Below are 21,948 nucleotides of genomic sequence, written 5' to 3'. Positions count from 1 at the left end.
AGAAAATGAAAATAATACTTTTAAAAGAAGATAAATTTCTAGTGTGAGCTGCAGAGAATAATCTCCAACGTATACCACATAAAATGATCAAACATATAAAATCCTTTCTAAGTTAAAACTGCGGCATCAGTATAATTACTGATGCAGTTTTTTTTTTTTGTAGGGTGAAAAAGCTTTCACGTTATCGTCCAGAACAAATATATTACAGAGGCATTATGCACATATGTATAATAATGATATGTTTCTTGTTTCAAATAAATAGAATATAAAAATTTATATAACCAAAGATCTGGGTGAATAAGTGGCTACTTTACAGCTGCTGCTATTTAATGTAATGTAGCAAGTGGAATATGTTTTCAAATTGTTGGAAGGAACTTCTACTTTAATAAAACTATATTAATAATTGACATCATGTTTCCGTATTTTATTACTTCTGTACTTTAGAATCCTTATAACTAATGAATCAGGTTTCCAAACAAAAGTATATTAAATGTAAAACACCATAAATTAATATTTTATTTTATATCAAATAAAATTAAAAAAAATTAAATGTACTACAATACAATGATTTTAAGGTAATTTTGACTTAATTTTCCAAATTTTACATGCATTACTAACTAAACATCAAATTAAGAATCTTAATAATTGGAATATAAATTTCTTTACATAAATTTTATGTTTTAATTTTATAATTTGTTCTAAATTTTATGATATTTTTTTAATTTATCTTCAGAAAATTTGGTTTCAAATGCTTCTTCGGTACTGAAATTAAAAAAAAATGTTAATTTTAAAATTACAAATTTAAAATAAATAATTATTTTTAATTTTTATAAGAATATATAAAACAATTACATTATTTTTATGTAAATACAAATTTTAAGTAGTTAAAAGAAATTAATTACAAACAATGAAAATCTATAAAATTTCAGAAATTATCCTTTAACCAACTTGGCATGGCACAGCATGATTTTAAAAACTTGTTGAAATAAGAATTTGTGAATATTTAAAATAATGAACTGAATACAAATCACTGCACCGCATCGAACATATTAATTTTTGTGTACTGCTAGTAATTATTAAATAACTGTCTTGTAGTTGTTTAAATAATCATAGTAATTCTTGCTGTTGCATTGGTAAATTAATTATTACTAAATCTCCAAGAAGGTATGCTACTCATTTGGTAAATAAACTCTATATCGGTTGTGAGAGCACTAAATCTCACAAACTTACTCTAACTTGCTGACCTGGAACGCCTTCAAAAGAGACACTACCATGTCAATCACCAAATATTTCAGCACCTATTTTCCTTAAAAGTTAATATAGTAGCCTATAACGCGATAGAAATTCTTTATAGAATTTACTAGAAAACCACCACAATCCCTAATCCATCAACATATTATGACAGTTATAATAAGTATTCTTTTCTTTTATGTGAGCGGACTTATACTTCATTCCTGTATTTCGATTCTAATGTCAACTTACATTTTACTCCACGATTCATTCCAACTCTGGAATAAATTGATGAATGTGATGTATTAGAATTCCTTAAATCAACGTTCAATAAAAATAAATTCAATAATAGTGTCAGTTGTTATCTGGGCATCCCAACCCTCTAGGGGTAAGACACCCACCTTGTGACATTACTGATCGCCACATCGCCCCCTCAGAATGGTCTGAGCCCTGAGGGGCTTTACCGGATGTCATCTTTAGACCCTCTAACTGATCACATCTCACAGTCATCAGCCAGGCCTTGGTTGGGATGCCACTGATGTAAATGCCTTGGCAGACATTTATATCAGTAATATACAAATAAAATTTTGCATTCACATAAGCCTCAAACAGACATCTTCACATCCGACCTAACATTATTCCCTCAAACTAACCAAAACCGCAGACCTCGCACGTAGTCCAAATTTGACAGCACCGTTCGTGACTGTGAATGCCTCAAAAAACGAACAAGTTGAAAGTTATATCAGTGCTACACTCATACCAATCAAAACTATGTTTTATGTAACATACAAATTAGGACCTACACCCAAATAAGTCAACCAAATTAAGTCACCTTCACCTAACAAGGAAAATGTAACCTCATTCCGGTCTGCGCAGGAACCAGGGACAAACCCCGCACCTGCACCCCCACCCGGCCACATCAGGGAGTCTTATGTGGCATTACCAAATCACAATCAAGACCGCCACCGAAAGAATGAAGCCACTCCCCCTGTTGCATGAGCTCCCATACCCTGGCAGCGCAGCCACCCCCGCCAGCGTGAACCCCAAATCAAATCACACACAATACCAATATAACCGTGGAATGATGCAAATGCGCCTACCTCCAACCAATCCAATGCCTGATTGACATATAATGATTGACATATAAAAAAAAGAGTATGATCTAACTCCTTACAGTTAGTACTAAAATTAAATTCAGACGGTTTAGATTTAATATTGTGAATGAATCTGAAGCAGAAACTAAATGTTCGTAATGAAGTATGTAATCATATACAACATTAGATATATGTCTTTCTAATAAGCATTCAGGATTTAAATTATCATTGAATGTAATATTATGATCCGTTGGCCAACGGGAAAAAGATTGTAATAGCCAAGGAAAACCATGTCACCACAGTGACATATCAAGTAACTTGCTTTGTGAGAAAACTCCAGACAATATGTCTGCTGGATTATCAGAGAATTTGATGTAGTGCCAATCGGTGATTGAAGTGTTTTGTTGAATGTCAGAAACTATTACCTATAAATACTTTCCAATACGAAGAATGTCCATGAATACAACAAAGTGTTATGATGGAATCAGAGTATATATGTGTATCTCATCAAAGTGCAGTAGATACCCTCATGAATAAACGTGAAAGCAGTAAACGACCACAGAGTTCAAGTCTGGGTAATATGATTTGTTTTAAGGGCCTAATTTTAATTTAAAACCGTAAATTAGATGTAATTACATGGTTGAAGTATAAAGTGCGTATATAAATATAACAACCATAGCCCTTAATAGAGGCATCAGAAAATCCATGTAATTATAGGATGAATTTTACTATTATTATCAAATTTAACGGATCTACTTATCTTAATTGACTCAATTAGATGTAACTGACTATACAGTGAAAGCCATTGTATTAATGGTTCAGGTAATATTTTGTCCCAGGCAATTTTGAGTTGTCATAATGATTGCATAAACAGTTTATATGAAAATATAATACGGCCAATGAGTCCTAGAGGATCACAGACATTGCTGCGATGGAAAGAATATTCCTTTTAGTATAAATTTTACAATTGTTAGAATGAGTGATTTAGAAATTTAGTGTATCTGACTTTTTGTTCCATAGAACTCTTAGAGTACGTATGTTGTGTTCTTGATTAGATGGTATGGATGAATTATGATTAGACGTAAAAGTACTAAAATTGTTAGAATACCATGTATGAAGTGAAAAACCATCATGTTGTAATAATTTGGAGATATTGTTCTTTAATTGAATAATTTTTTCATTTAGGTTATCTGAACCGGTAATGAAATCATCTACATAGAAATCATTTTTAATAGCCTGAGAAGGTTGTGAAAAATTATTATTATTTTCAATTGATATCTGAATGAGACATCTTTTGGCTAAATACATTGCACAAAGATTCCATAAGTTACGGTTCCTAGTGCATAATGGTTTATATCTTGTTTTGGAGAATTATGCCAGAGAATCAGTTTTAAATTACAATCACTGGATTTAACTAGTACTTGTCGATATATGTTTTTTATGTCAGAGGTAATGAAATAATTATGAATTCAGAATCTTAATATAGAAAATAAATCTTATTGGAAAACAGGTCCAATTTGAGTATAATTAAGAGATAAACCGCTAGTGGTTTTAGATGAGCCATCGAAGACCAGATGAAATTTGGTTGTTAAGACTAGTAGATTTAAATACCAGATGATGGGGTATAAATAACATATATTTGATTTTTCGATTAACAAATCATCGGAGTTAAGTAATGACATATGACCCAAGTCATAATATTCTTGTATGAAAGTGGAATAGTTACGTTTATGATTGAGATCATTGTTTACCCTTCTTTCCAACAATAAAAATCTTCTTTTTTTTGCATTTATGAAAGAATCACCTAGCCTATATTGTTGGATTTATGCAATAATGTCACTACAAATCTACCTTGATTGTTTCGAGTAGAATCGAGTTGAAAATGTTTTTCGCAAATAGAATTTTCATTAAATAAAATATCAGTATTAATTTCCTCAATTTTCCATAAGTTTTCAAGTGCAGTCGAAAGATTTGTAAATGTAAAATCCTTTTGAAAAAATAAAAGATGTAATAGTATTATTGCTCTTAAGAGTTAATAGGAAAACAAACAGTATGAATATATCCCAATTTGGATTCTTGGAGAACAGGATATTTAAAGTTTTGAATAGATTTTGTAGGTTTTTACGTAATAAAATTTTACGTAAAATAAATTGTGCTCCAATAAGGACATCAATTTTATTTGTTATATTAAATTCAGGATCTGCAAAAAAAAAAACAGATTATGAGGCAAATTAAAATGCGATATTATCAGTAGGCTACTGCTATTTCTGTTAAAACAACAGATTGCAATTGGAGTGAAAAATTCATATATAAAGAATACAATGTCAATATCATTTTTCATAAATGGAAGATCTAATTTTCATGTGAATTCATAAGTACAAAAATTCACTTGACTGGCAGAATCTAGTAAAACCCAACATTTATGAGTACTACCATGTACATCATTGGCAATAAATGAAATAGATAAATGTTTTTATTTCACTGCAATTTAAATGAGGTATGATTAGGGTCATTCGTCAACTGAATGACCCTAACTAAACAATTGAAACAAGAATTATATGATGTTACAGAAATTCCTTCTATTCAACAGAAAAACTTAAAAATTTCTTACGACAATGTAAATTATGATTAGAAATATAAATCAGACATTGCTTATAATTAAATTTTGAATAACTAAAATTATTTTCCTTGTATTGCTTATTAGCATTTATATTAAAATGTTTAGTACATGATTTAGTACCGATGTTGAATCGTTGTCCCTTAGAAATATCTCTTGAGATGTCTTGCTGGTTTGACTTCTTTGCATTAATATTTTCCAGCATCTGCCTTCTAAATTCAAGGAATTCTATGAAATCTTTGTTGAAAGTTTCTCCTTCTGTAATCTGGAAGTATTGTAATCTAACTTTGATGTTAACAACCGAACAACAATAAATTCATATGTATCGATTGGATTTATCATTGCTTCAAGGGCACTGACATATAAAGATACTTCGATGATAAATTTGGGTAAATTATCCAATGATTCTCAGTAAATGGAATTTAACTGTAAAATACAATCTGCATTATGAGATACGATAAAATATTTTTTGTCAAAATGCCTTTTTAATAGATCTAGTGTAATTATATAATTTTCATTCATAATTGGTAAATTTTTAATGATAGCTAATGCTTCATCCTTCAAGGGGGTATGTAAATAATGTTGCCAGTCAAGAACCATTACCTCTGAAAAATGGTAAATTAATCGGTTGTAGTTGAGTTTGCTTAGTTGCTGTAACTACATTAATTTCTTCATCAATGGTCGACTGCTTAAAATGATCTATTACACATTGTAATTTACATTCAAAACTGCATAAATCATCTTCAACCTGTACACGATCTGCACAAATATCATCTTCAATTTCAAGTTGCATTTGAATGGCATCATATTTGCCTTGCAACTCTGTTTCTACATTTAATTCGTAAACGATGAATATTAATATCAAGTTAAGAAACTTTATATTTTTCTATAAAAGTACAGATTCTTGTTAGGATTTAATTGATCCTCTCTGTCTAATTAATTGTTCTCTGTTCATTATAAATTAACAGTCTTAAATAACGATGATAATTAAATAAAATTAGTTGATAATGAAGAAATAAGTTACCACAAAACTCCTTTATTGAGCCATAAATTGATATGTTGAAAGATTTTTAAGACAACCTGGTTGGTCTTTAACTGAAGAATGCTACAGTAAGTCTTATATTACAGTAAGTCTACAGTAACGTGTTCAAATGTCTTATTGCACTTACCAGAATTCAAAGAATTTGCCGCTGGTTCAATAATATTTTGAATAAATAACTCGTTACTGTGATTAATTATATTTTTACAATACATTTAGATATATTTTATTTGTTAAGATATTTATAGAATTAGTAACTTTCATATTGTTTAGATTAATTAATATCAACCCACCGGGTTGGTCTAGTGGTTAACGCGTCTTCCCAAATCAGCTGATTTGGAAGTCGAAAGTTACAGCGTTCAAGTCCTAGTAAAGCCAGATATTTTTACATGGATTTGAATACTAGATCGTGGATACCGGTGTTCTTTGGTGGTTGGGTTTCAATTAACCACACATCTCAGGAATGGTCGAACTGAGAATGTACAAGACTAACACTTCATTTACACTCATACATATCATCCTCATTCATCCTCTGAAGAATTATCTAAACGGTAGTTACCGGAGGCTAAACAGGAAAAAGAAGGTTAATTAATATCATGTACATAGTGTTATATTTAGATTCACAGTTTTAAGTTACATTTTACAACAGAACTGATATCATTTTAAATACATTTACTTTTACATCTTTTCAAGTACTGATTTATTTAAATCTTACTGAACAATAGTTTTTATACTGAAAAAAAAAACAACATATAACAGCTGTTGAACTAAACTTAGATTAACATATTTGTATGGCTTACATAAGTAAGAAGAAAGAGTTACACGCTCTTTATCATAAATAAGGAGGATATGAAACTTAACAAAATTCATTACTTTTCAATACACCACCTACTGGAAGTAATGTACAAACCTGAAACAAACCCAAAACATTTTTTTCTGAGGTTGGTTAACTGATTGTTGGATTTGAGCAAATGATGTATTTTCATCTAATGCTTTTCTAATGTACGAAACCCACTGCTCCTTAACATAAAAATTTGGCGAAGGAAAACACATTTTCCAGTATTCTTTAGCACACAGGAGCAGTGTTTTGCACATTACTGGAGATAAATGCTACTTTTCAGCAGCGTCTAACAATTGTCACAATTACCAATTTAAGTCCACAGCAGATAATTTTGGATCAAATTTACTTTTACTCACTTATGATCGATCCTGTGTTTGTATTAACCAGTTTCTTTAAAATAGCATTCACTGTCACTTGACTACCAACCAAACACAGAAGCTATCAGTGTCCAATTGATATGCTTAGAGAAAAACAATTATCAAACACAATATAAAAGTTTTGAATTAAAAAATGAAATTAATTTTCACATAACATGAAAATTGCTAAATAACGAATATCTAATAACCTCACATTACACAGACAACTTAAAGATTGAGTGTGGTCAAGCAGTGTACCCACAACATAGAAATTATGAACATTTTGTTCATAAGCTGAAACCATTTAGACAGGTCAGGGCAGTTAACCCCAATAATTTACAGTTTTTTTCTAGTTTGTGATAGCAGAAGACATCTGTTATATGCTTAAATACATCACCATATTACAATTAACGTAGAATAGTATTGCTATAGAAGAAATTATTGCAGAATTATGAGCATTTGGGATTCAACACTTCAACCCATTTCTTAATTCACCTACCTGGACAACTGCCACGGGAATAGTTTATAATGTTCTATTTAATGATATATTTTGCAGCATTGCCTTGTAAATTTAAACTACCATAATGAAAGAATAAGAATGTAAAAAAAGAATAACAATAAGTGAACAAAGAATATGCTATATGCTAGGAGAATTACTGTACTTAGGGTTAGTTTCCAAACCCAAGGCGATTACAGTATGCGATTGAAATGTCAAACTGATTTATCAGAAGATGAACATATTAGACAGGATGTTTAAAGAAATATATGATTTAACCAAGTAAAACAAAATTAATATTTAAAGTAAATATTAATAAAATATTATAAATAAAGCTTTTGTGCTGACGCGTACAAGGTTAGAAGCATCAAGTACGCACAGACCTTCAGAGAAGCACATTAATTTTTCTGGATATAAATAAACCTAACCCATCGGCTTGGTCTAGTGGTTAACGCGTCTTCCCAAAATCAGCTGATTTGGAAGTCGAAAGTTACAGCGTTTCAAGTCCTAGTAAAGTCAGTTATTTACTAGATCGTGGATACCGGTGTTCTTTGGTGGTTGGGTTTCAATTAACCACACATCTCAGGAATGGTCGAACTGAGAATGTACAAGACTACACTTCATTTACACTCATACATATCATCCTCTGAAGAATTATCTAAACGGTAGTTACCGGAGGCTAAACAGGAAAAAAGAAGAAGGATATAAATAAACCTGTCATTGTTAAACACCACACTTTTAAGTCATAGAATAACCTCAAGTTCTGACAAATTTAGTGACAACAAAATTAATAAAATACAGAGGTAGTGGAGGTTATACATAAAATTTGTAGTTTAGGATGAATAGAAATGTCAAGGAAGTAAGATAGAATTTAGGTTAACAGTTTTTCATAAGGTAAATGCCTGATAACCTCTGGAAACTAATTCGCTGATCTTTCAACTCATCTAATTTACGACAAAAAAATTACAGAACTGTAAATGTTAAAAGATTTTTGACCTGCAGTTACATCAATAAGTAAATGTTATCCATGTTAGTACATACTTCAAATATGAGTTATATCATTTAAAATTTTGTAAAGACATAAATAATCAAAATATATATTTAATAAATTTCAGAAAGTAATTATTTTGGTGATAACAGGTGAAAAATAAATTAGTTATCTCCTCAATCTCTAGTAACTGAAAATGTTAACAAGAACTGAAAAATAATTAGAAAACAATTTTTTTTTCAATTTTCATTTGCATTTTGATAATTGTTAACTTTCAAATAAGGGAGTGAATCACATATACAATCAGCTACAATAAAAACTTTGCATCTAGAAAACATCAGCTTAGTATTTAGTTCAGTATCCTATACAAATATTTACCTACACCAGTAACATATGCTGTGTAATACTATATGCAAAAGTTACATCTACTGTTAACAGCCAATACACAGGAACCTGATTAAAATATGAAATAAAAAATACAACTCACCTAAGCATGTTTTAATATGAAATTAGATCTAATATAATGCTACTTATTGGTAATACTTCAATTTTTAAATAATATATCACACAAATATTCTCAACCAACTTCTACATACTGTTATAACTTATCTTGCTGATTTTGCATTGTTGCTTCCACCATGTTTTCTGGGATCGTTTTTATTTCTTTTTGTATGTAGGTTTTGAATCTTCAATGGAGCTAGTGGGTACAGGAAGCTGGTGTAGTATTAACAATTGACATGTTACCGCTAAATGATTAATCACAACTAAAAATTCTTAGGTAAGATGATGGGGGGGTCGTGGTAAGAAGGTACCGAGATAGGCAGCAATATTAGCAAAACTGGATTGCCACTACTGTAACACAAAATTTACCTCCGGTCTAACAGACCAGTAGCTACATTAAAGTGTTGAAGAATTGGATAAATGTTTTTTTACTTGGTTTTTTATGTCAATTTATTTATTAGTTTTTAAAAATTAATTATTTTTAATTTAATACTTTTTTTTTAAATAATGGATGAGCTTAATAAAAAGGCTGCCATATTATAAAAAAAAATAAAAACATACATAAAGATACAATACAACCCAAATAATCATATTATAAAATATATTAGAAATAATAACAATAAAAATGATAAGAGAGGATTTAAGGGGAATGTATAAAATGAAATTTAATAAGATTTACAATGAAACTAACAACCTTTTAAAAAAGAATTATGGAATGTTAAAATGCTTAGAGAAACAGAAAGAGAGGTTGTTATTTGGGTTGTACAATACATATACTGTAAAAAAAAATAAACACATAAAAAAATACAAGATGAATTGAAATCTCCAATTTTTTCTATAGTTTGTTAAAACATTTTGCAGGAAATAATGAATGTTGTTTTTGGTAACAAATTCAATTTTAAATTAAATAAGTAAAAACAATAATAATCAGCCCATTTTGGTGGCTTATAAGAGAGCGCAATTAAAACTGTGAAATATCAACCTGTCTTAATCTCATCCCATTTCTACTGTTTCTACAAATCATAGGGACCCAGAACCATTATCACCTGGACATTTTCTTATCAGTTATCCACTTATGTCTATCTGAGACATTATCTCATGTTGGAGATATGTTACCGATTGAGAATATTAAAATAATTTAGTAAATATATTTATTATTGTTAATTTATTTATTGTATGTTAATGTGCCTTAAATTATGATTTATATTACGGTCATAAATATTACTTATTATTAATGTAATATTCTGTATATTTATATCTTACTCATATGCTCTTCTAACACTACTCTACAGACTATTATACTACATGTATATATGTAACACACACACACACACACACACCATAAACATATACACATAGACATTGTATGTATGTTAGATGCAATAAGTCATTATTTACACTTTCTATCCAATGGCATACCAATGCAATGCACCATGGTTAGTTATTCGTATCGCTGGACACATCTCCTGCATCACATCTAGATTTAAGGTACAAGTGTGCAAGAATACATACATTATGTACATTATCACAAAGAAATTAATAACTTATAACTCCAGTTTCCTTTAAAATGTTACACAACACGTTACTAATTTTATATCTGTTCTAGTTAGACAGTATGTTTAACATACGTTTATTTAAAAATGTAATTAAACTAAAGTATGAAATTATTTGAATTAATTAATCATATTAAATTGCAATGTAAATTTAAAAGTAAATAACGGAAGTGTAAATTATCCGTAGTTTATTTATCTGGCAATTAGTGTATGCTATTACCACAACCAACATATTTCACTGCAGATGGAATGTCTGTAGACAAAGAGTTTCAGTGATAATTAAATTACGAGTGATAAATTTTGTCAGAACTGTTGTGAGAAACGACTTGAGTAGATACACCGCTAATTGATATGATGAATGAATTTAAAGGTTGCAATAAAATTAGTCGCATACTAATTCCAGATGGATAGCTTTGTAAGAGACAAAGCGTGAGAAACCTTAGTAATGAAACACAAAAAACATGACAAGAATCGATTTAAAACCCTGATCTTCTGCCTGCCATAAAGAATCACAGTACTATTTATAAATGAGAAATCAATAGATTCATTATTGAAATTACCTAGTAAACTTCCAAGTTTACCAAAATACCAAACATTATTAAAGATTGTTTGATCAACTCAATCTAAAATCTACAATTATTTGATGTCCTGTTAAAATAACTTTGATAGCATTTATTATAATAGGATGTCTTTCAGTGTATCATAATTGCCAATAATAGCAAATGATGTAGCATTAAGAAATTGTGTTCATGAAACTGCAATTAAATTTTCACTGCTTAATAGATGAACAGATATTCTTGATAAATTTAAATAAAGATGTTTTATGTTTTTATTGGTATTATTAACAAATGTTTTGTTTGTTTGTTTTAACTTCTAATAGATGTTTCAACTCCATTTGAAATTGAATTGCAATTCAAGCTGTGTTGCAGTAATAATAACGTCTTCAACATAGCACCTATTTCATTTTTTTAAATCCTAGATTGATGTGAACATCTCTTATTTTACCTTTTCATAGCCATTTGAGATCTTTATTGAATACTGAGAATAACCTGGCAAAAATCTTATATGCATTAGCATATTTGTTGTTAGGTCATTGCTCTAATCCGTAAAATGAATAATTCAAATTTTAATAAATTATTTGGCATACTGGTGTATAAATGATTACTTAGTTCAGGATTATACTTTTTCAGGTCCATTCCTAAACCTTAATGGTCTATTTAAAAAAATTCATGTCCAACAGAACATGAAGGATTAATCTTATAGTTAAAATTTTTTAATAAAATTATTTCAACTTAATGTGGATGAAATTTACTAAATATATTCTTCCAAGAGCCATTATTATTCTGATGTTCCTGATAAAAATGTTGATTACTTTAATCTGATCAGGGCAGATCTATTCATATTATAAATTCCCTTTGTCAGTTAGACAAAAAGAAAGTAACAGCATTGTGTTCAGAATCAAATATTCAAAACATGTTATAATGAAAGGATGATTCATTTCTTTCTGATAAGCTGAATATTTTTCAAAAATTTATGAAGAAATTTGTGTTTAATCTTTTATTTTTACCGATAAAAAATGTGTTAAATTTTTTTTTTATATCAAATTTATTATTCAAATTTACTTCTCTTTTTTTATTTGGCTTTATTACTTTTTATTAACCACTGTGAGTCTTTAATAACACCAGTTATTTTTTTTACTTTATACGAGGGTTTTTTTTTTCAAGGCCGATTGGTCACGAAATTAAAACTACAGGGAAAATAAAAAAAAATTTATTTGTAACAAGTACTTACATAGTTACGTTATTTCTCTACATAGTCGCCACTCTGATTTAGACATTTGTCGTAGCGTGGTACCAACTTTCCAATACCCTCGTCATAGAACGGAGCTACCTGTGTTTTCTGCCGTGTTTCTACAGCGGTCTGCAACTCGATGTCTGTGCGAGAATGTTATCCTCCTAGCCAGCATTTCATGCGAGCAAAGAGGTGAAAATTGGAGTCAAGTCACGGGCTGTATGGTGGATGATCAAACACTTCCCGATGAAAACGCTGCAGGAGCTTCTTTGTTACAGCTGCAGTGTGCGGCCGAGCATTGTCATGGAGAAAGACAATACCTGATGACAACATTCCTCTCCGCTTATTCTGAATCGTCCTTCATAGACGTTGAAGAGTCATGCAGTATGAGACTGCAGTGATGGTCGTGCCACGTTCCATGAATTCCACCAAGAGAACTCCATTCCAGACCCTGAACACACCAGCCATACGCTTTCTGTTGGAGAAGGTTCGCTTGAACTTCTTTGGTTTGCTGGGAGAATGAGAATGCATCCACTGTTTGGGTTGTTCTTTTTTTTCTTCAGTTTCGAAATGGATCCGTGTCTCGTCACCTGTAACTGTTTTGTTCAAAAAATGTTCTCCTTCATTGTGGTAGCGCTGGAGAAACGTTAGGGAGGCGTCCATTCTCATTGTTTTGTTATGGTCAAACAGCATCTTGGGAACCCATCTCGCACACAGTTTGCAGTACTGAAGCCTCTCACTCACAACGGTGTAGAGAGCCGACCTTGAAATTTCAGGAAACGAATCACTCAGTATAAAACTGTGAACCGACGATTTTCTCAAATCGCCTGATCCACTCGTTCAACGAGATCATCGGTTGATACTCTCTTCCTTCCCTGACCACCTGCATCATGAACATCTGCACGTCCTGCTTTAAAGTTCCTGCACCACTGTCGCACTTTGCTAACACTCATTGAAGTTTCACTGTACACATTACTTATTCATCTATGAATTTCAGCCGCATTACACCCCTCAGACTGAAGAAATCGAATTACCGCACGCACTTCACACTTGGCAGGAGATGCTATTGTTGTAGACATGTTTACGTGCTAGCTGTGTGTTCACAACTAAACGAAGTGACGCGACGTGATTGAAGGCCATACTAGAGACGCTGCGCAAAGGTTCATCTGATTTTTGCGCGGGTTTTTATTTCGCGACCGATCGAACCTTGAAAAAAAATAACCCTCGTAGTATAAGAATGTGATGACATTTCTGTGTCTTCGGATACAGAGAACGTGTTCTTTTTTGCCTCCATTCCTTAATGGCAGTTTGAATAAAACCAAATACCATCTGAAAAGTCTTAGCTACCTAAGAAACATTAAATAATTGAAAAAAGTTTGCCTTTTTGAGTAAAATTTTGAGATCTGGGATCCACATGATCCATATCACCTGCCCCCTTGACTGACTGGGATCAAAATTAAATGGTGTTAGTGCTCCATTCACTGTAATCTTGTGCCAGATTTCATCCAAATAGACCTAGTCAGTCGGACATATCAAGCAAAAAACAGGCCAACACATGAATGTACCATGAAGTTCTCCAGGAACTTTGATAACCTATTCTACTCATGAAATAATGGAAAAAATTATATAAACATGTGTCCTGAAAAGCTTCATTTGGAGCTATGGCTAGTGAAAGATTTTCCTGTATTTCAGCTACGTCTGTGAAATGAGATCGCATTGAAATTCTTAGGACTTTAATTAAGGGGCAGAATTAGTCATTTCTTATGGTTTTTGACTTGAAAAATCAAATGAAATAGGTCCCAGAATTATATATGCAGTAGTTTTTGAGAAATCTCAAAAACTACATTAACGATGTGCGTACAATAACTTTGTTAAATGGGTAATAAACATAAAAGTTTTATGTGTACTGTTTCTAACTAAAATTCTAATTTTTTTAACCTTACTTGTTTAATTCAAGTTACCTTAAATTATTTTCTTCAGAATTAGATTCTCTATAAGTTTTGTTTAAAAGTTTTACTTGTCTATTACCCATTTATCAAAGTTATTATATGTCAAACATAAAAAAAGGGCACTTTACCCCAATTTATTGGTTTTCATCACATATTTCTCGAAAACTACCACAGATGTGGTTCTGGAATCTATTTTACTCGATTTTTCAAGTCAAAAACTAGAAGAAATTACTAATTCTGCCCCTTAATTAATGTCCTAAAAATTTCAATGCGACCTCATTTCACCAGAGTAGCTGAAATCTGAGCGAAATCTTTCACTAGACGTAATTTACAAACAAACCATTTTAGAACATATGTTTATATGAACTTTTTACATTATTTTCATGAATAGAATAACTTATGAAAGTCCCAGGAGAACTTTGTGATATCTCTTTTATATCCTTCTGAATTTTTCAATGTTAAAATTGTGTATTTGGTTAGAGGAATTTATCAAGATAGAACTAATTAATAAATTGAAATTAATATTTCATGAAGTTTCAATAAATTTCATAAACATTTTGATATTGGAGGATACTATTCTATTTTGGAATGGAAAAGACCAAACTCCAATATTTGAAAAATATTCTACCAATTCAAAAAAAGTAATCAACAGTTTTTTATATATATATATTAATAATGTGAATGCTACAAATTAACAGTTCCACCCTCTGGTTAAAAGAAAATGCATTTTGATGGTAATATATATGCATATGGCTGGGCAAGTACTCAAAGGTTTTCTAGTAATTTTTGAGTCGAGTTTAGTATTTTAGAATTGAGTAGACAACTATTTAAAAAAGTTTTACTGAGAAGTATTTTAAGACTCCATCTCTGATTATTTCTGTGAGCAAGATTAAAATATTTGTACTATGAAATATATTTTTATGTTGCGTTGAAGTTAATTTTGTATTTATGTTATATATGACCAGTTTTTGAATTTCTAATTTGAATAATTATAACTGAATCATTTATTTCAGAAACTTGCTACATTCCATATGATTATCATTGCACGTAATGGATTTTTTAAATAAGCAATTCAGTTGTGTGCTATTTTGTACATTGCTTGGAAAAATAACGTTAGAATTCATCTACGTCAAGGTTATTTTAGACTCAGGGAAAATCACTTTCTAAATTTTGGGGGAACCCAGAAATGTTATTGTTACAACTAGGTTCTTAAACAATACTTATTTATCTAAATCTTTACCTACATAATTTGAGTTGATAAAAAATTAACTACCATACTATTTTGTTAATATGATCTCATCATTAATTGTTAATTCTTGGATATAAAACTTATTGTGTGAATTTCATTTCTACACCTTCTTCATCTGCCAAATCTTCTGTATCATGGAATATATCCATTCTTAAATAATTTTTTTGAACAAAAGAAATACCAAGCAAACCAGTACGTACAACACATGTATACATACAAGCATGTGAGTATTAGAATTTTTATTTTTGTTTGTCTGCTAGCTAAAATTATTTACTTTATAACTATACGGTTGATTTTACAGCGATAACCAACATCTTTGTACCTATAATAATTAGATTAGGATAAGTCAGTAGATTAGGTAAGTCAGTGTATAACATACCTGATAGTGAATATTATCCGACTTTTATTCACAATTACACATCCATTTTTTATACAAATAACGAGTCAATTACATAATTTAAATGCATAAGTTTGCTAATGGTTATGTAATTTTCATATCCGTAATTTTAGAAACCCTAGTTTGTAGTGTAAATACAATCATCGATTGACAATCAAGATTAATTATTCATTTGTTTGCAGCTTCTGCAAACAAATTGCATAAAAGAGTCTGCTTCTGCATGTATAGACATGGATTTTGATAGCTCAGAGACTGATATAGCATCGGTATTGTCTGCTGCCCAAAACCGAAACGATATTGAAAATTGGCTTAAGCATATAGATGAAAATATGCGTGGGGAATTGAGATGATCTGATGGATTTAATACTTGGTGGAAACTGAATCCTATGGTTTCAAGTCAATCAAATGCACTACACGACCAAAATTATGCAAATGGAAGGACTAAGACCAGACTTAAAAAAGAACAGACTATTGACAAGAGAGAGAAAAACACCTTGTGGGAAACAAAAAATCTTATCAGAATGTTTGATATTATAAGATTCCTTGCAAAACAAATTTCGATGTTACGTGGTAACAGAGAAAACGATACCAGCGGTAATAGAAGCAAGTGTTTAGAATTGATACATTTAATCGCAAAGTACGATCCTGTACTTCGTGTACATTTGTAAGAAATAAAACGGCTCGCAAAATTTCAATCACTTTTATGTCAACAGAAATTCAAAACGAATTTATTGCAATTTTGGGAGATCGCCAAGTTCGCAACATATCATACGACAAGTAAAAAAGGGCATTCATTTATATTCGACAGCACTAGGAATGTTTCTAGAAACATGCCTAGTGCTGTCCAAACAAGCCAGGCATTAAGATACGTAGCGATTGAAAATCAGGAAGTACAAGTAGCTGCGGTTAATTATTTTACTCAATGTAACCTAGTAATTTGAACTAGCAATCCTTTGATTAGAAAACCAGTGTTCTACCATTCTGGTATCCCAAATTTTAAATATTAACCTATATGTTAAAACAAATTCTCTTTCAGTAGGATTTTAATTTCTTACTCCCTCTTACCGCCATCACTACTTTTTCTGACTAATCTTAAATCGAGACTAATTTTTTTTTTTTGTTAGTTTACAAAAAAATTAAAATAAGCGAAAAATAATATTGGTTAGGATAGGAAGCAATACACGAAAAAGTATTTTTGCGGAAAATGTATAGTTTATCGAGGTAGTTTGTATCGATTAAATGTTATGTAACGATGAACGTTACAGATCGATTAATCGATTGTAAACTGACGGTTTTTTTGTTCAGAATTCTTTCAGATGAAACCGATTGACGTGAAATTTGGACAGTAATTAGGGAATAGCTCAAGGAACACAAGATATATTGTGCCGATGTGTGCTTTTACCGTGGGAAATTATTACATTCAAAATAACCGCAGAAATCGATGGAGGAATAAATTCAAACCTAAAATTCGTAGTCAATAAATTTTGAAGAATTCATGATTGAAAACGTTGATTTTTCATTCAACCAATGAACGATTTTTCACAAGTAACTCAAAAACCTTATTTGAAAAAATGAAGCTTATAAAATAACGTAGGGATTGATTTTTTATTTCTGTAGATGTAATACGAACCGAGTTATGCCTCGTTGAAGGGAACTTTTTGTTCACAGAAATTAAAGTTGAACCTTTCAACGTTAAATAACAGAAAATTTTCGAGGAAAACTTGTAGAATATTTTTCAAAGGAATCTTGAATTCTCTAATAATGTGTTAAACAAAGATGGTACACTGACTTATAATACGAAAGGTAAAGTCGATAGGTGGGTGGAATATATTGAAGAGTAATACGGAGGAAACGAATTAGAAAATGGTGTTATAGAGGAAGTTGAAGAGGATGAAATGGGAGAAACAATACTGAGATCTGAATTTAAGAGAGCATTAAAAGATTTGAATAGCAGAAAGGCTCCTGGAATAGACGGAATACCTGTAGGATTACTGTGCAGTGCAGGTGAAGAAGTGATTGATAGATTATACAAACTGGTGTGTAATATTTAAGAAAAAGGGGAAGTTCTGTTAGACTTCAAAAAAAGTGGGAATCACTTTCTTTGGTATCATTTAGTCATGATACCAAAGAAAGCAGGAGCTGATAAATGTGAAGAATACAGAACAATTAGTTTAACTAGTCACGCATAAAAAATTTTAACTAGAATTCTATATACAAGAGTTGAGAGGAGAGTGAAAGAAGTGTTAGGAGAAGACCAATTTGGATTCAAGATAAGTATAGGGACAAGGCAAGCAATTTTAGGCCTCAGATTAATAGTAGAAGGAAGATTAAAGAAAAACAAACCGACATACTTGGCATTTATAGACCTAGAAAAGGCATTCGATAACGTAGACTGGAATAAAATGTTCAGCAGTTTTAAAAAATTAGGGTTCAAATACAGAGATACAAGAACAATTGCTAACATTTACAGGAACCAAACGGCAACAATAATAATTGAAGAACATAAGAAAGAGAGTCCAACAAGTATGTTCCTTATCCCCATTACTTTTTATTCTTTACATGGAACTAGCAGTTAATGATATTAAAGAACAATTTAGATTCGAAGTAACAGTACAAGGTGAAAAGATAAAGATGCTACGATTGGTGATGATATAGTAATCCTAGCCGAGAGTAAAAAGGATTTAGAAGAAACAATGAACGGCACGGATGAAGTCCTACACAACTACCGTGTGAAAATAAACAAGAACAAAAGAAAGTAATGAAATGAGTAGAAATAACAAAGATGGACCACTGAATGTGAAAATAGGAAGAGAAAAGATTATGGAGGTAGAAGAATTTTGTTATTTGGGAAGTAGTATTACTAAAGATGGACGAAGTAGGAGCGATATAAAATGCCAAATAGCACTGGCGAAATGAGCCTTCAGTCAGAAATACAATTTGTTTACATAAACAAGTAATCTAAAACGTCAGGAAAAGATTTCTGAAAGTATATATCTGGAGCGTCGCTCTAAACATAAAGTATATATGTTTGGAGTGTCGCTTTAGATGTTAGTGAAACTTGGACAATCAGAGTATCTGAGAAGAAAAGATTAGATGCTTTTGAAATGCGGTGCTATAAGAGAATGTTAAAAATCAGATGGGTGGATAAAGTGACAAATGAAGAGGTATTGCGGCAAGTAGATGAAGAAAGAAGCATTTGGAAAAATATAGTTAAAAGAAGAGACAGACTTATAGGCCACATACTAAGGCATCCTGGAATAGTCGCTTTAATATTGGAAGGACAGGTAGAAGGGAAAAATTGTGTAGGCAGGCCACGTTTGGAATATGTAAAACAAATTGTTAGGGATGTAGGATGTAGAGGGTATACTGAAATGAAACGACTAGCACTAGATAGGGAATCTTGGAGAGCTGCATCAAACCAGTCAAATGACTGAAGACAAAAAAAAAATATAAATTAGAACAATAAAGTTAAAAAATATACAAACATTCTACATGAATTAATTAACCAAACCCGGCTTGCATTGAAAACTGAAAAACAATAAACTAAACAAAAAAATAATGTATATTATAATACAAAAGTAGATTACAGTAAAAAATAAAATGAAAATTTAACTACGGTAACCTGTATATATATATATCCTTTTCTAATACTAGATTACATTTTACACAAATAGATTTGCATTTTGTAATAACTAGCTAACTTCAACACTAAATCAACAAAAATGACATTACAGATTACATATTACTGATAAGTGTACATATATTAGGTTACATACCATTAACCTACACAAACATCTTGTATTACAAATCAAAATTAATTAATAACTTTACAAATAAATTTAAAAAATTGTAATAATTTAAATTTCTACTGAGGGAGGTAACATACAGAATAAAGAGTCCGAAAGAAAAATTATGTATTAGTTTGGTAATTAATATTTCTGAAAATCGAACGGATTCACGAAGATCTTTTATTTTATTTTAAAAGAATCAATTTTTTAATACATAAGAGAATAAGTATGTATTTGATAAAACAAAAACTACCTTATCTGATGGTATTACATTCAAACGCAAAGTAATTTTTACAAAAAAGAAAATTGTGAAAAAACATCTGTTAAAGAGACACGATGTATCGATATTTTTTAATATAAATATCTACGATAATCGATAGAAAAAATAATCGAGATAAGCGGGAAAAATCGTTTTTTCGAAACAGTTTCTACGAGAGCCGTTTTTTAAAATTCCGTCATATTGTAAACCACATACTATATTCATTTCAAGAGAGTGGATTATATCCCCTATTTATCTCTGATTCGATAATTTTTTGGTTGTGTGTTTGAACCACAAGACAAAAAATGAACCACATTTTTTAGCTGATTTTTTACAACTGTAGAAAAAAGTAACGTAACCTCACTACAATAAAACTGATAATAATTGTAATTTAATTAATTTTTGATACAATTAAGCATAATTTATTAATATAAAATAATAACACAATAAGAATTTAATACCTTTATGAACATAGTTTTTTATATAATTTAGTTTACCTATCTTGTGTATATTACGTAGACAAAAAACCTGAAGTAGATTAAAAATCGCGAAACATATGGTAGTTGTAGGTTATCAGACTAAATTGATTACGGGATTTCTTATAAAGATGTACATTTTAAAAATATTTTTAATTATTATTGTATATAATCTATATTTGTAACTTTATTTATTAAATTTTCTGTTTTAGAAAAAAATCATATTACAAATAATTATACACGTTAAGTAAAACTGATTAAAAAAACAACCGGGCGACCGCGGATGATTATTACGTGACTCAAATCTCTTGTTAAACCCACAAACCTGTTGAAACTTGTTCATATGACGTATTTTTACTGAACGAACACGTTGTATCGTATTAGCTTAAAGTTTTAATTTCCTGGATTTAAGGTAAAATTAGGGTAAACTTATTGAAAAGCAGCATATTTATGCGATGAATAATAGTTTTTAAGTATTTAAATTAATTTTGCAAATTAATATTGAATTTTGACTGGTTACTGATTAATTATAAAGCCATGTGCTTTAGTCTGTGTAATGATAAAAAAATTAAAAAATTAATTTTTCTGAAATATATAATTCATTTAAATTGTTTTTAATATAATATTTATTGCTATGACATTTATATGTTAATATAATTTTCTCATTTTTAAAATTTGCCAATTTTTTTAAAGAAAAAATGGTTTCAAGGCTTATCCATGCTAACATTATAGTTTTTATAAACTAAATAATCGAATAGTTTTTAATTTGTTCGATATACTACTGTGTGCTCTTTATAGAGCACACAGTAGTCATTGATATTTTAAAAAAATATGAATTCTTACAATTTAAAAAAAAATGATGCAATCAGTTGAAATTTGCTACAGCTTAAATTAGGTGAAGATTATGCAATATAGTCTATTGAAAAATAGCTGTACAATCTATTTATTAGTTAAAAGTTTATTAATTTATTTATTAAATAATTTATAAAAGAAAAATGCATGGGCCAATGATTTTTTGCATATACTGAAAAAAAGTGTATGCAGAAAGATTAATTATTGTTTAAATAATTAATAATAGATAAATGCGTACATTAGGGATTATTGAAAATATTGAAAAAAGGTGTATGCAGAAATATTAATTATTGCTTAAATAATTAATAGAGAAAAGCATGTGCCAATGATTTTTGCATATACTGAAAAAAAGTGTATGCAGAGAGATTAATTATTGTTTAAATAATTAATAATAGATAAATGCGTACATTAGGGATTATTGAAAATATTGAAAAAAGGTGTATGCAGAAATATTAATTATTGCTTAAATAAT

General features: G+C 30.1%; 1 long non-coding RNA gene across 1 annotated transcript; it reads right to left on the bottom strand.

Annotated features, from left to right (window-relative positions):
• Positions 1-560: 560 nt before the first annotated feature.
• On the bottom strand, positions 561-20,207 carry LOC142324599 (uncharacterized). Its single transcript, XR_012756341.1, has 3 exons — positions 20,143-20,207; positions 6,111-6,545; positions 561-762 (listed from the first exon to the last, which is right to left on the bottom strand). It is a non-coding gene; the product is annotated as an uncharacterized LOC142324599 (long non-coding RNA).
• Positions 20,208-21,948: the final 1,741 nt, after the last annotated feature.

The sequence above is a fragment of the Lycorma delicatula genome, chromosome 5 (assembly GCF_047948215.1).
Source record: "Lycorma delicatula isolate Av1 chromosome 5, ASM4794821v1, whole genome shotgun sequence".
Classification (NCBI taxonomy): domain Eukaryota; kingdom Metazoa; phylum Arthropoda; class Insecta; order Hemiptera; family Fulgoridae; genus Lycorma; species Lycorma delicatula.
The sequence above is the reverse complement of the archived record's forward strand: the minus strand, read 5'-3'. Positions and strand labels throughout refer to the sequence as shown.